The following is a 12293-nucleotide window of genomic DNA, read 5'->3' on the forward strand; positions in this document are numbered from 1 at the left end:
CTTGCTAGTTTGTCAACATTCTATGATTGCGTCAAATAAAGAAAATATGATTCATCACTGTTAACGGAGAGAATCTGACCCTGAAAGGAACGTAGCATAAATATTAAATTAAAATGATTACAATGGAGTATAATTGCAAAAGTATTAGCAATAAGTACGCTGCAACAGCTCAAAATATAAGAAAGGTAAAATAAATAATACCTATCCGACACTTGACGCTTGGGCTTGTTATTCTCAAATTACTAGATTCTAAGAAATGTGAAAACTTATATATAGACTGCAGTCATGAAATATATACGATTGATTATTCTGACAGAAATTACTTATTATCTAATTATTTACAGAACTTGAGTTTTATAAAAATCCATCAACCCGCAAGCGTCCACGTAAAATTCTATGGACTATACAGCTTTCATGTTCAATTACTCGACCAATTTGTCCATCTTCTGCGGAACATGGCTCCTCCTTAAGCCTTATTCTAATGAACCCTGAGTTTCCATTTCATGCTGTTTGTGGGTTCTGTGTATAAACCTTCATCATATGTTTGCGTATTATCAGACCTTGAGTCTATCCATGTCCTCCTCAACATCTTGATATATTCTTCACATGCCCTCACTCTTTGTAGCCCCTTGAGATGACCTGCCTGTATGTTTTGATACATGATTTTATACAACACAACATGTGTGAGGTACTGGTTTCTTGTTGGTGTGACATTAATATTTTTCTTGTATAAATACTGGTTTTACTTGGCTGATAACATCTCGAGGGTATATTTTATTGTCAGTATCATCAAATAAAAAAGTTGAAGAAAAACTGAATTTCAAAGCAGAAGTAAAGGATTCTGGTTTGTGTTTGGTCTGGACGAATAATGCGCCCACGTCAATGTTTTCATTTTGCACTGTACATGGGTAGATTTTACCCTGTAAAACACTTCAACACGAATAACAATTAAACTATCGTCTTACAGTAGGTGTTCGTACTCAATACCCGTACTTTTTACATCTGGGGTTAATCAATACTATCAATAATTTCTTGATTTTCCTAAGAGCACAAAAAAATCCTTGTTATCCCTTGGGCCGCTAACGTTATTATATCTGAACTTAAACTGTGCTAAATTTCATGAAGATTTAAATATCTTGAAGGTCTATTCAAGGCACCCATTGACCAAAAGAAGTGGCCTTAAAAAGACTCAGTAAGGACTATATGCTCCCGATTTGTTTTTGAATGTGGTATTAAAAGCCAGTTATCTAGAAGCAAAACTTGCTGTCAATATTTTACAGAAAAAACCTTTGAAGGCATCCCCTTAATAAGAATTGGGCACGCCTTCTCCATGACACAGACTAATCTGCAAGGTCTAGGGCCTTATGACAATATTATGCTATTCAAGTTTTAACAAATCATTGGCTTTCAGTTTTTTTTAGATGGACCGTTCCTGATGATATAAATTCAAAAAACGTTATTTTCATTTTCCAGTACCGAGACGATATACCATTGCTGGTTGACTGCTAGTCCTTGAAGGGACCATCAGTTTAGTAGTCAGTTCTTCGGCACTGACATGATTCTCAAAGCGTTATTTGTATATTATGTAATTGCAAAAAAATAAAAATATGAGAACAATGGGAACAGAAGGTATTGCAATCAGACATTCTTATTCTGAATTCTGATGACAATGGAATCTTTATATAGATGTCATTTGATATAAATGCCTTTTCTAAACCCTTGGTGTACAGAAAACCCCTTTTTATCCTTGCTTTTCGAGCAAAGGGTTGTTACTGCCCTGATTAGCCCACATTGTCTAGAACCACATGCCCAATAGAAATACTCAAGAACAATTAGAAGCTACATTTAACAGAATTCATCAAGAAGATCTCGACGAATTTCATACTATGTACAGACGTTTTTTAAGCTGCTATGACAGTGACCTCTGACCAACCTAGTTACCTGAAAGGCGACAGTGTTCTTTTCTTTTTGTACATTTTCTATCTTTGTTATTTTGATTCTAAACGAACAAAGGTAACTCAAGACACTATCCGGAAAGCATTTAAAAAAATCAATTTTTTGGTTTGTAACAGTGACCTGGACTTTTGACCAACTGACCTAAATTCAATAGGCCTCTTCCCCTCCTCTATTTTAAGCTACACATTTTTTTTCTTATTGAACAATGAAAATTCAAGATTACATACCGTAAGTATTTTTCCAATTTTATTCTTTTTTTTTGTAACTGAGACCTTAAACTATCATGGCATATGACCAGAAAATCATGCTTTTTCGAAAATCTCCCGTATTTATAATTTGTTTCGGTAAGCAATGGAACATCGTAATACCTTCCGGAAACCATTTGTTTGATTCGGAAAAAGCGGCTTTTTGTCTTTAGAATTTGTGTTTGAGGAGCATAAAAAAAAAAAAAAAAAAAAAAAAAAAAATTGAGGGCAGCCACTAATTATTTTATGCGAACAAGACAATTTTTGGAGAAGCGAAATAATATCCCAATGGGTTAAAATAATACTTCTTCAGAACAAAAACATTAAATGGAACAAAATATTCATTAAACTGGCCAACCACGTGAACATTTTGACAGAAACAAATATTTGTTTGTCAATGTACTAAGAGAGATGTGTATATTTTACATTAGATTAATAAATAGAAACACAAACAAACAAAATAGTTTTCTACAAGTGTTTAATATCCCAAAGGTTCGGTTTGTTTTCTGTAAAGCTGGTTTTATGAACTAGCTGCCTTTGTGTTCCACTGAAAAAAAAATATCAAAGAGTTTTTAATTTTGATCGATATTTATATTCTACTGTAATTGTCCTTTTGCTTAGTGCTATGCATAGTCAAAACATGCTTATTTCAATCGTCTTTCTTTTTTAAGTGTCATTTTGATAATCCATGTAATCACCATAGGAAATTTAGGAGTTCCTTTTTGCTTGTGTTATATTAAGGTTAGTATTGTAGACGAAGCATGGTTTCTGCTTGTCTCGTCTTTCATACTTAAGAGAATGCTTACTTTTACTCTTTATAGGGTTGTCTCATTCCTCGCACACGCGACTTTTTAAAAATTAATTTTGATTTCTTTAAATGTATTATACCAATTTTGTCATTTTCAATAAGCTTGTTGCATAAAATTTAAATTGTTCTGCCATTTCCTTAATCATCTTTATGTTATAGTAAGCTTTCGTGTTATGAAATTGATAACACTTTTTGATGAATCTCATTAAGAATATAGTATACAACTGAAATTTAAATGTTTCAGCGTTGTTCTACTATGATAGAACAATGCAGCCTTATTGATCTAACCTGAAAAGTGTACATTATGATAATACGAACCATAAAAAAAGTGAGTTACAGCTGGATGACTATACAGACATTGTATCATAAGTGACTAATACATACCCTTTTCATTTACAGTTTCGGGTGAGCGTTTTCTAGCGAGAATACACCTCCATTCACAACAATTTAATTTTTTAGGACAAAACTTGTCACATATCCAATGTTTACAACGTCCCAAGGCAGTTGGAATTACTTAAAAAAAAATCAGAATTACTGAATATTATTTACACACTGTCTGGTCAATTTAATACAAAATACAATTTTTATTACATTGGCAGTTAGTACTTTTATATATATACATACATGTGTATACATATATATATATATATCGTTTTAGTACAAGAGTAAATAAATATGATATTTGAAATTGACCACAACTTTCAACTGAACAGTTAAAAATTTGTTGAAGTCATTCTGTCCATAATATGAACAGCGCAGCAGTCAAAATTAATATAAATTTGTAAGAGTGAAGATGGTTCATAAGGTATTATACCGTAAAACATATCGACATTTGTTGCGTCTGATGTGCATTTATGACTATCTTTCATTTGTAACGTTGATGAAAAAACTTCGTATGTAACAATCGTGTATGAAACACCAAAAGAAGTATAAAAATGACCACAAGCCATCAATGAACTATCAATTATATATCAGCGCAGAATACAGTTAATTAATACACAATTTCTGCAAAAATAAATTTGAATACAAAATCATTCTTGAAACTTTGTCTTTAATTATGTTCAAGAATGTTTTATGGTATAATATAATGAATAAAAGGAGATGTCTTTAAACGTTCATAAGCCGGAAATCTACCAATACTCTTAACAGAAAAGACAGCAAACTCTTTAAATAATAAGTGATGAGTGTAGCTTTATTCTAATATACTTACTCACAAGTCCTGCAAGTAGAAGAAAAATCAAGAGTTTCGACATATAGGTATTTTCTTAATAAAAACGCTACAACAAAAACATATACAATTAGTTGCTGTTGGTGAAATAAATGATAAACATGGTCAACCATATTTACCATTTTCATAGCGGTCGAATTGTAAAACAATATGTAAAAATACCAATGAACGTAAGAACATAAACAAGTTTTTTTGATATTTATTCAAATAAATTAACATTCTTTGGTAAGCATTATTAATTGATTCAAATAAAAAATTTATACAAAAAAGATCACAACTAACTAATATTCTGAACAAAAGTGACTTTTTCTTTCACTTACCTGAGCAACCTATTGATATCGAAATACATTATGTGTGTTTTTTTGTCAATATATTATGCCAAAGTATATTGATTTATACTTTGCAATTAAAATGAAAACTAATATTTCACGGAATAAAAAAAATGACCAACTAAAGGTTATATACAGTAATCCGGTAGCGCACATTATCACATGCTAAAATACACATTGAAAGTGGGAAGGATAGATAAATTTGCCATCTATCAAAAATAATCAAACCGATAAGATATTTATGAATATGTATTCTAAGGGATAGCCAGATTTTATTAACATTGAAAGACCAGGGGTCACCGGTAGTCTTTTGCTGTATATCATGTATATTTTGAATATCAAACTGGCACTTTGAGCCATCTGCAAACACCGAAGAAAAGAAATTTAATCGGCATTTAAATAATGAAACCATCAGATTTTATCTGCAGTATAAACACGATAAATAGCTCAGTCGCCATTTTAAAAAATTCCGGCATCGACAATTTTTTATTTTTTTTTCAATCGATTAGGGACGTCAATTTGCAATCATTTTAAACTGTTAAAATTATCATACATTGCTAAATCTATGTTTCATGCATCACAATATAGATGCAAACTATTACTTTTATTTAAGAAATTTGTAAAATTGATGTACAAGTAGACGCTGGGTTGCCAATTTTACAAGAGAGTCAACGGGCCGAAACGAGAAAAAGACCGATATTAACAATTGACCAGGGACGTAATTTAATCTAAATTTAAGCTGCCAGGACCAAAGTTTTTTTTTTAGATAGAATTATGCTCGAGGTCAAAGGTAAGAGATGCAAAAGGTAGAAAATGGGTCGAATTAGCGAACAAAATTTAATTTATTGAAGGGCCTATGCAATTTCTATGAGACAACTTGACAAAAGAATGCGGATTGCCATATCATGAAAGTCAAGTGATGTCTTATTTAGTTGGATATCAGAAAATTGCACGAACTACTTGATGTTCATAGCTCATAATTAACGTGTTTACACGTTATATTCTTGTAATCATTATTTCCCTCTTAATGTTTTAGAAACAATACAGATCATATGCTTGCATCAACTTACCTAAATTTAGAATATAGCAAAGTGCTCTTTACCAATGAAATTGTAGAATTTGATGTTTCGTAAATGTGAATAACAAGATCTGTCCGCATAGTGGGACTTATATCCCCGTACTTGCATTTTATTTGCTGCTATGCAATTCAGTACTGAGGCATCAATATTGAGATTTTTGGTTTTCAGTAGTTCATTTTATATAATCATTGTCTCTGTGTTACTGATAGTTCATTCTAAAAGAATTTCACTGACCCAGGAACAAAGTCTGAGGTTCGTATACTATAAATTCAGAAATTAAAGGTCAAGGTCAAATTCAGTATGATGCTTCTGCATACAAAGTTTTGTCAATCTAAGCGCTACAGTACAAAAATTATGCACCAAATACAAATCAGACAACTTTTTACCATCATAGGGGTCAAGGTTCAAATTCAATGTCGGAGTGACCTGACTTCGATATATGAAACCCCCCATCACATGATGTATCAGCATACAAGTTAGGTAAACCTAAATCTATGGTATAAGAGTAGATTGGCACTTGGTTACTGGTAGATCAGTCTGAAAAAATGATACTGACCCAGGAACAAAGTCTGAGTTTTGTATACTGTAAATTCAGAAATTAAGGGTCAAGGTCTAGGTCAGCATGATGCTTCGGCACAAAAAGTTTTGTCAATCTAAGTGTTACAGTACAAAAGTTATGCACCAAACACAAATCAGAAAATGTTTTACTATCATAGGGGTCAAAGGTTAAATTCAAGGTCAGAGTGGCCTGCAGGCTTTGATAATTGAAACACCCCATCCCATGATGTATCAGCATACACAGTTTAGTCAATCTAAGTTCTATGGTACAAGAGTTATACCCAGGACACAAATCAGACAAGGTTTATCTATCATAGGGGTCGAAGGTGAGTGTGACCTGATTTTGGTATTTGACACACCCCTAGCCCATGGTGCAACTGTCTACCAAGCTTGGTTAAACTAAGTCTTACGGTACAAAACATATGAGCCAGACACTCAGTGGATGAGATTTTACTATCATAGGGGTCAAAGATCAAAGTCAAGGCCAGAGTAACCTTACTTTAGTATGTGACACACCCCCATCCCATAATGCAACTGTATACCAAGTTTGGTTCACCTAAGTCTTACGGTACAAAAGTTATGCACCGGATACGAAGCGGGACGGACGGATAGACAGACAGACGGACAGACAGACAGACAGACGGACAGATTTCAATTCAATTCAAACTTTTATTTATATTATGTTGCTGAAACTTTTAATGACAATTTTAATACTCTAGATGACAACCAAAAGTTTGTGTTTTTATTCTCAGATGTAAATATGATACGTGTGTGTTTGCCAAAACATGTTCTTTAATTTTAAGAAGACGTTGTTTAATGTAGTTTATCTTTGCATTTTAATAGTATCGTATAATTCTGTATAGAATGGCTCTCATTTTATGTAGTATTGTTTTACAATTTATGCATGTCGTTTTTTCTTGTTGAGCGATGAGACCTTAATAAAACACTGAATTGAATTGAAATCTGTCCGTCTGTCTGTCCGTCCGTCCCGCTTCGTATCCGGTACATAACTTTTGTACCGTAAGCCTTAGGCATGCCGATGACGTTGTTGTTATTTATAGTTTGCAATAATTACAACGTCATCAGCATATAACAAAATACACAGTCTTTCATCACCTATTTCTATTCCGAAGTCAAAGGACTTAAGAAATGTAGCTAAATCATTAATATACAAGTTGAACAAAAAAGGCGATAAGGGGCATCCTTGTTTCAAGCCACAGTTTACATCTAACTAGGGAAATGACCGTTTATTCTTACAGAACATAAGACAGTCTTGTAAAAACTGACCAAATAGCAGAACAAAAAGTCTGTGCAACACCATTTTCATTTAGTTTATACCATAAGATATCTCTTTTTATAGTGTTGCAAGCCTTTTTAAAAACAATAAAGGCGCAAAATGTTGATTTACGAAGTTTTTTCTAACATCGATCACATTAGTAAGAGTCGATAATTGGTCAATTGTACTACGTTGTTGACGGAAACCATTCTGTTTGTCAGCCCAGTACATTATTATCATCTAACCACTGAGATAATCTATCGTTCAGTATATTACAGTACAATTTGTAAGACACTGCTGCAAGGGCAATGCCTCTATTACAAAGGGGGTCTCTCGCGTCTGACATGTAAGATTTAGGAACAGGGTTTATAATAATTCTCTATCAACAAAAAATCATTAAAAGTATTCGCTTCATTAATATTGGTACAAGAATTAGAAACCCTAATCGAACTGTCCTGCTGGTTAAGCAATTCTGAATATTCAAATTTTCATTTATCAAGAACATCTGTTGATTATAGGAACTTATATTACCATCATCTTAATTACCATAGGAATTACACATTTACGGCTTTCTGCAATACCTAATTTACCAATCTTTTTCCAATACATATGCTGATTTTTACTAGATTTAAAGCGTAATTGCTCCTGCATATCATACCAATATTTTCTCTTACTTTTTTGAACCTCACTATCAAAATGTTTCCTCTTTTGTACATATATTGCTTTAAGCTGTTTTTGGTGCTTGTTGTTGCATCTATTCCATGCCTTCTCAGCATAACACATATCATACGACAGACGAACATAAAGGACATTGTGATTCCTATATTACCCCTCAAAACTTTTTTTGCGTGGGGGGTTAAAAATGTTAATCATATTCTCAGTGAGGGTAAATCATATTAATTATGAAGAAAGGGATTATCATTCTCTTACATGTACAAAGATTAAATTAAAGTCTGAACATTTTGACCTTGTTTATGTTTTTTATCCGTGCCGGTTTTTTAAGATTATCACAACTTCCGGTAAAAGTAGCCCCTCGCTGATAAAAAAAATAATGCTTTTGATGTCATTGCTTACTTAAACTAACAAATAAATTGCAAAAATGAAACTTTTGGTGAAAGAGAAATATATGTAGACCATTTTGAACAAAAATGTACTTGTTCATGAGTTTGCATTAAAAATTGGAGATTAATGCGCTACATAGTATTCCAGAAAATCAGGGTTTTGTTTTAGTAGTACTTGACTTCCGAACGGTAGTATTTCATAACAAGACTTTAACCATTGTTTGAAAATCGGCATGTTGAAAGGTGATACATGTACAATTCAGGATATACTTGGTTTCTATGAAGTTAAACTTGAGGTAAAATATTTAGAAGCTGTGAAAATTGCTAAATTTGATTGAATAGATAAGGATTTTGAATTGGTGGTCTGACACCTATATAGTCAGGTAGAATCGCTACTGTTTATATTTTAATCAATCGAAAAAAAATAATTTGTGGCTTTCCATAGTTATTTAAGTTGATAAAGTACTTCTTTGATTGCATTTTATTTTTTGATAAAAATCTATATAAGTATCATAAAGAGGACATTGTGATTCACTTACATGTAAGGGTTCATATTTGACGACCAACATGTATTTTAAATCCTTCAAACTATGACTATAATTTTTATGTAATATCATATTCCAACTTTTCTTTTGACTAAATAAATTTGAATATCGAACCGACAGCAAGCAGCTGGTTGGATATTGAATATCGAGTACGCATAACGAACCGGCCGTTAACTTTGCACATATACACATATATACGCACATCAAAGTTAAAAATCCGTATTATTCATTATGAAGGTCTGGATTGGGGATTGGAGGGTTGGAGAGTCGTCATTTCTGTATTCTATAACTTTTAAGCATTATTCTTTAAAAAAGTGCTTATTCTATAAAATTCTCGTGTTCGGGATTTAATATTTGATTATCCTGTTAAATCATAATTTTCAATGGTAATTTTTCTTCTAGTAATATATGTAATATGAAAATAAGGAGATGTAGTATAATTGCCAATGAGACGACTATCCACCAAAGTTTAAATGAAGTTGATGTAAGCAATTATAGGCAATCGTTCAGTCTTTAAAAGAAGGGAGGTATTTCCCGAAAAGAGTATAAATACCGCATAGCGAACATTTTTTTGGAGATTGTTTTTGGTCAATTTTATGCTAAAATCCCCCTTAACCCATGAATCCACCACTGCACTACACAAAGGACACAATTTATCCATTTAAAATTGTATTAGATTAAAAACCAAACACGAATTTTTCTTTAAATCATTTTAATTTCTTTGTAATCATTCGGGTATCTTGAATAATAAGCAGTAAATAAAATTACATAATTTAGGTATATTTGGTTTGTGATATGAGATACTAGTATTGAAAAGCTAAACGCCATATCTATTAGGTCAGATTTATAATAGAGACAGTAGTTAACCGTCATTAGAGAAATCTGGAATCGGACAGTTAGAGATCATGAAATAAAATAAAAATAACAACATAATTTTAATAATTTCATACCAGACTCAAGCTAGCGACCAATCAAGCTAGCGACCAATTCTAGCGACCAATAAAGAACACAATGAGAATCAACTTGTCTAAGAATCATTATGTGGTATATGAGAAAACCACAAAACCACATTATGAAACAACGTTCTGTTAAAAAGAAAATCTATCTACCAGTACGGTATACATATTGTTTTTAACGTTTAAATGACCAGAAATGTCCATCAAATTAAGGGAGAAGGGACACTACAATACGAATGACGTCTGTAGCTGAATGCACTAACTAGTTTGGTTGCTAAATGTCTGCATCAATATCAATGAGTAAAATATAACGTGCCAGAAAATCGTAAAAGTCAAAACAATTTAATACAATAGAAAAACAAAGGATATGGGGTATCCCTCCATGACATAAAATCAGTAAATGCACAGCGAAAAACACACAAAAAGCTAAGGAACATTCTTTGTTAACGAACTATTTTTATTCCCCTACATTCGAACACATACTATATGTTATCATATATGTATTTATATAAATAAAGGTGCGCCCCTCTCCGGAGTTTATTCTATCGGGAAAGGGACTAGTTAGGAAATAAAGTAATCCATATTTTGACGTCTTCTTTACGTTTTCTCTGTTTTCCAAACTCTAAACCGAGATCGCAAAGATAAATCAATTATTGTAAACAAAATATTAAAAACGGAGCGTATATCCCTCAAGCACATAATGGCTATACAATAGTACTTTGCGGTTTAGAAATCAGAATAAAAAGCCAAAGAGTTTTTAGAATTTGAATAATAAAAAAAAAAAAACAAGAGTGTTTGTTTATGATGATTTGCTCGCACAATCGTTTTCAATATTCAGTGAACCGTAAATAATTTAAAAAGTACATATTTTAATGAATATGTGTACCTAGTTTCAAGTTGATCTGACTACAACGTCATCTTAGACTAGATTCAACACTAACGTCATTCTAATGCAGTATGAATGGACGGACAAACGGACGAATGAATTAACGAACGAACACAAAAACCAGATAATATTATGGGCTTTACTGTCGTAGGCGGAGCATAGAATAACTATCTAATGTGAGTTCACTTAAACTTGTTCCTTTGTACAATGTATCAGCTTTCAAATAAACGAAATAAGAAAAATATTATGTGTGAAAGAATAACTATATACTGGCTTTCCATACACTCGGCATCCTCAAATATCCTTTATTTTCTAGAAAAGGAACTTTTAATGTCTATTCCCTATACTGAAAATGAAAACATACAAAATAACAAACTGTAAGAGTACATTTCATGCCCACAAACAATATTTTGAATTGAAAGTATACGTGCACTATTTTGTACGGCATGCATCCTTACTTAAAAGAAATGTAAAGATTTTTTTGTTTAAAAAAAAAAACCGTACACTTTGAATGTCAACTTTGAACCCCTTCAATTCCCAGAAGGTCCTAACCCCCAAAAAATCATTTCAGTGGGTCCTGCTCTGATTCATTACCTTTCATTTGAGCTATATCCGGTGTCGAACTTTGCCGTACTGAGCTGGCGAGACTTGCAGAAAGAATGTACGGTGGAAACGTAAAAAAAAAATAATACCAACTTTGAACCCCTTCAATTTCCAGAAGGTCCTAACCCCCAAAAAATCATTTCAGTGGGTCCTGCTCTGATTCATTACCTTTCATTTGAGCTATGTCCGGTGTCGAACTTTGCCGTACGGAGCTGGCGAGACTTGCCGGAAGAATGTACGGTGGAAACGTAAAAAAAAAAATAATACCAACTTTGAACCCCTTCAATTCCCAGAAGGTCCTAACCCCCAAAAAATCATTTCAGTGGGTCCTGCTCTGATTCATTACCTTTCATTTGAGTTATGTCCGGTGACGAACTTTGCCGTACGGAGCTGGCGAGACTTGCCGAAAGAATGTACGGTGGAAACGTAAAAAAAAAAAAAAATACCAACTTTGAACCCCTTCAATTCCCAGAAAGTCCTAACCCCCAAAAAATCATTTCAGTGGGTCCTGCTCTGATTCATTACCTTTCATTTGAGCTATGTCCGGTGTCGAACTTTGCCGTACTGAGCTGGCGAGACTTGCAGAAAGAATGTACGGTGGAAACGTAAAAAAAAAAATAATACCAACTTTGAACCCCTTCAATTTCCAGAAGGTCCTAACCCCCAAAAAATCATTTCAGTGGGTCCTGCTCTGATTCATTACCTTTCATTTGAGCTATGTCCGGTGTCGAACTTTGCCGTACGGAGCTGGCGAGACTTGCTG

The 12293-nt window shown here is 33.0% G+C and overlaps 1 long non-coding RNA gene across 1 annotated transcript; it reads right to left on the minus strand.

The window, feature by feature from the left end:
- Nucleotides 1-2662: 2662 nt before the first annotated feature.
- LOC127706142 (uncharacterized) lies at nt 2663-4575 on the minus strand. Its single transcript, XR_007984247.1, has 4 exons — nt 4558-4575; nt 4220-4286; nt 3394-3522; nt 2663-2748 (listed from the first exon to the last, which is right to left on the minus strand). It is a non-coding gene; the product is annotated as an uncharacterized LOC127706142 (long non-coding RNA).
- Nucleotides 4576-12293: the final 7718 nt, after the last annotated feature.

Source organism: Mytilus californianus, unplaced genomic scaffold (assembly GCF_021869535.1).
Source record: "Mytilus californianus isolate M0D057914Y unplaced genomic scaffold, xbMytCali1.0.p SCAF_6, whole genome shotgun sequence".
NCBI lineage: Eukaryota > Metazoa > Mollusca > Bivalvia > Mytilida > Mytilidae > Mytilus > Mytilus californianus.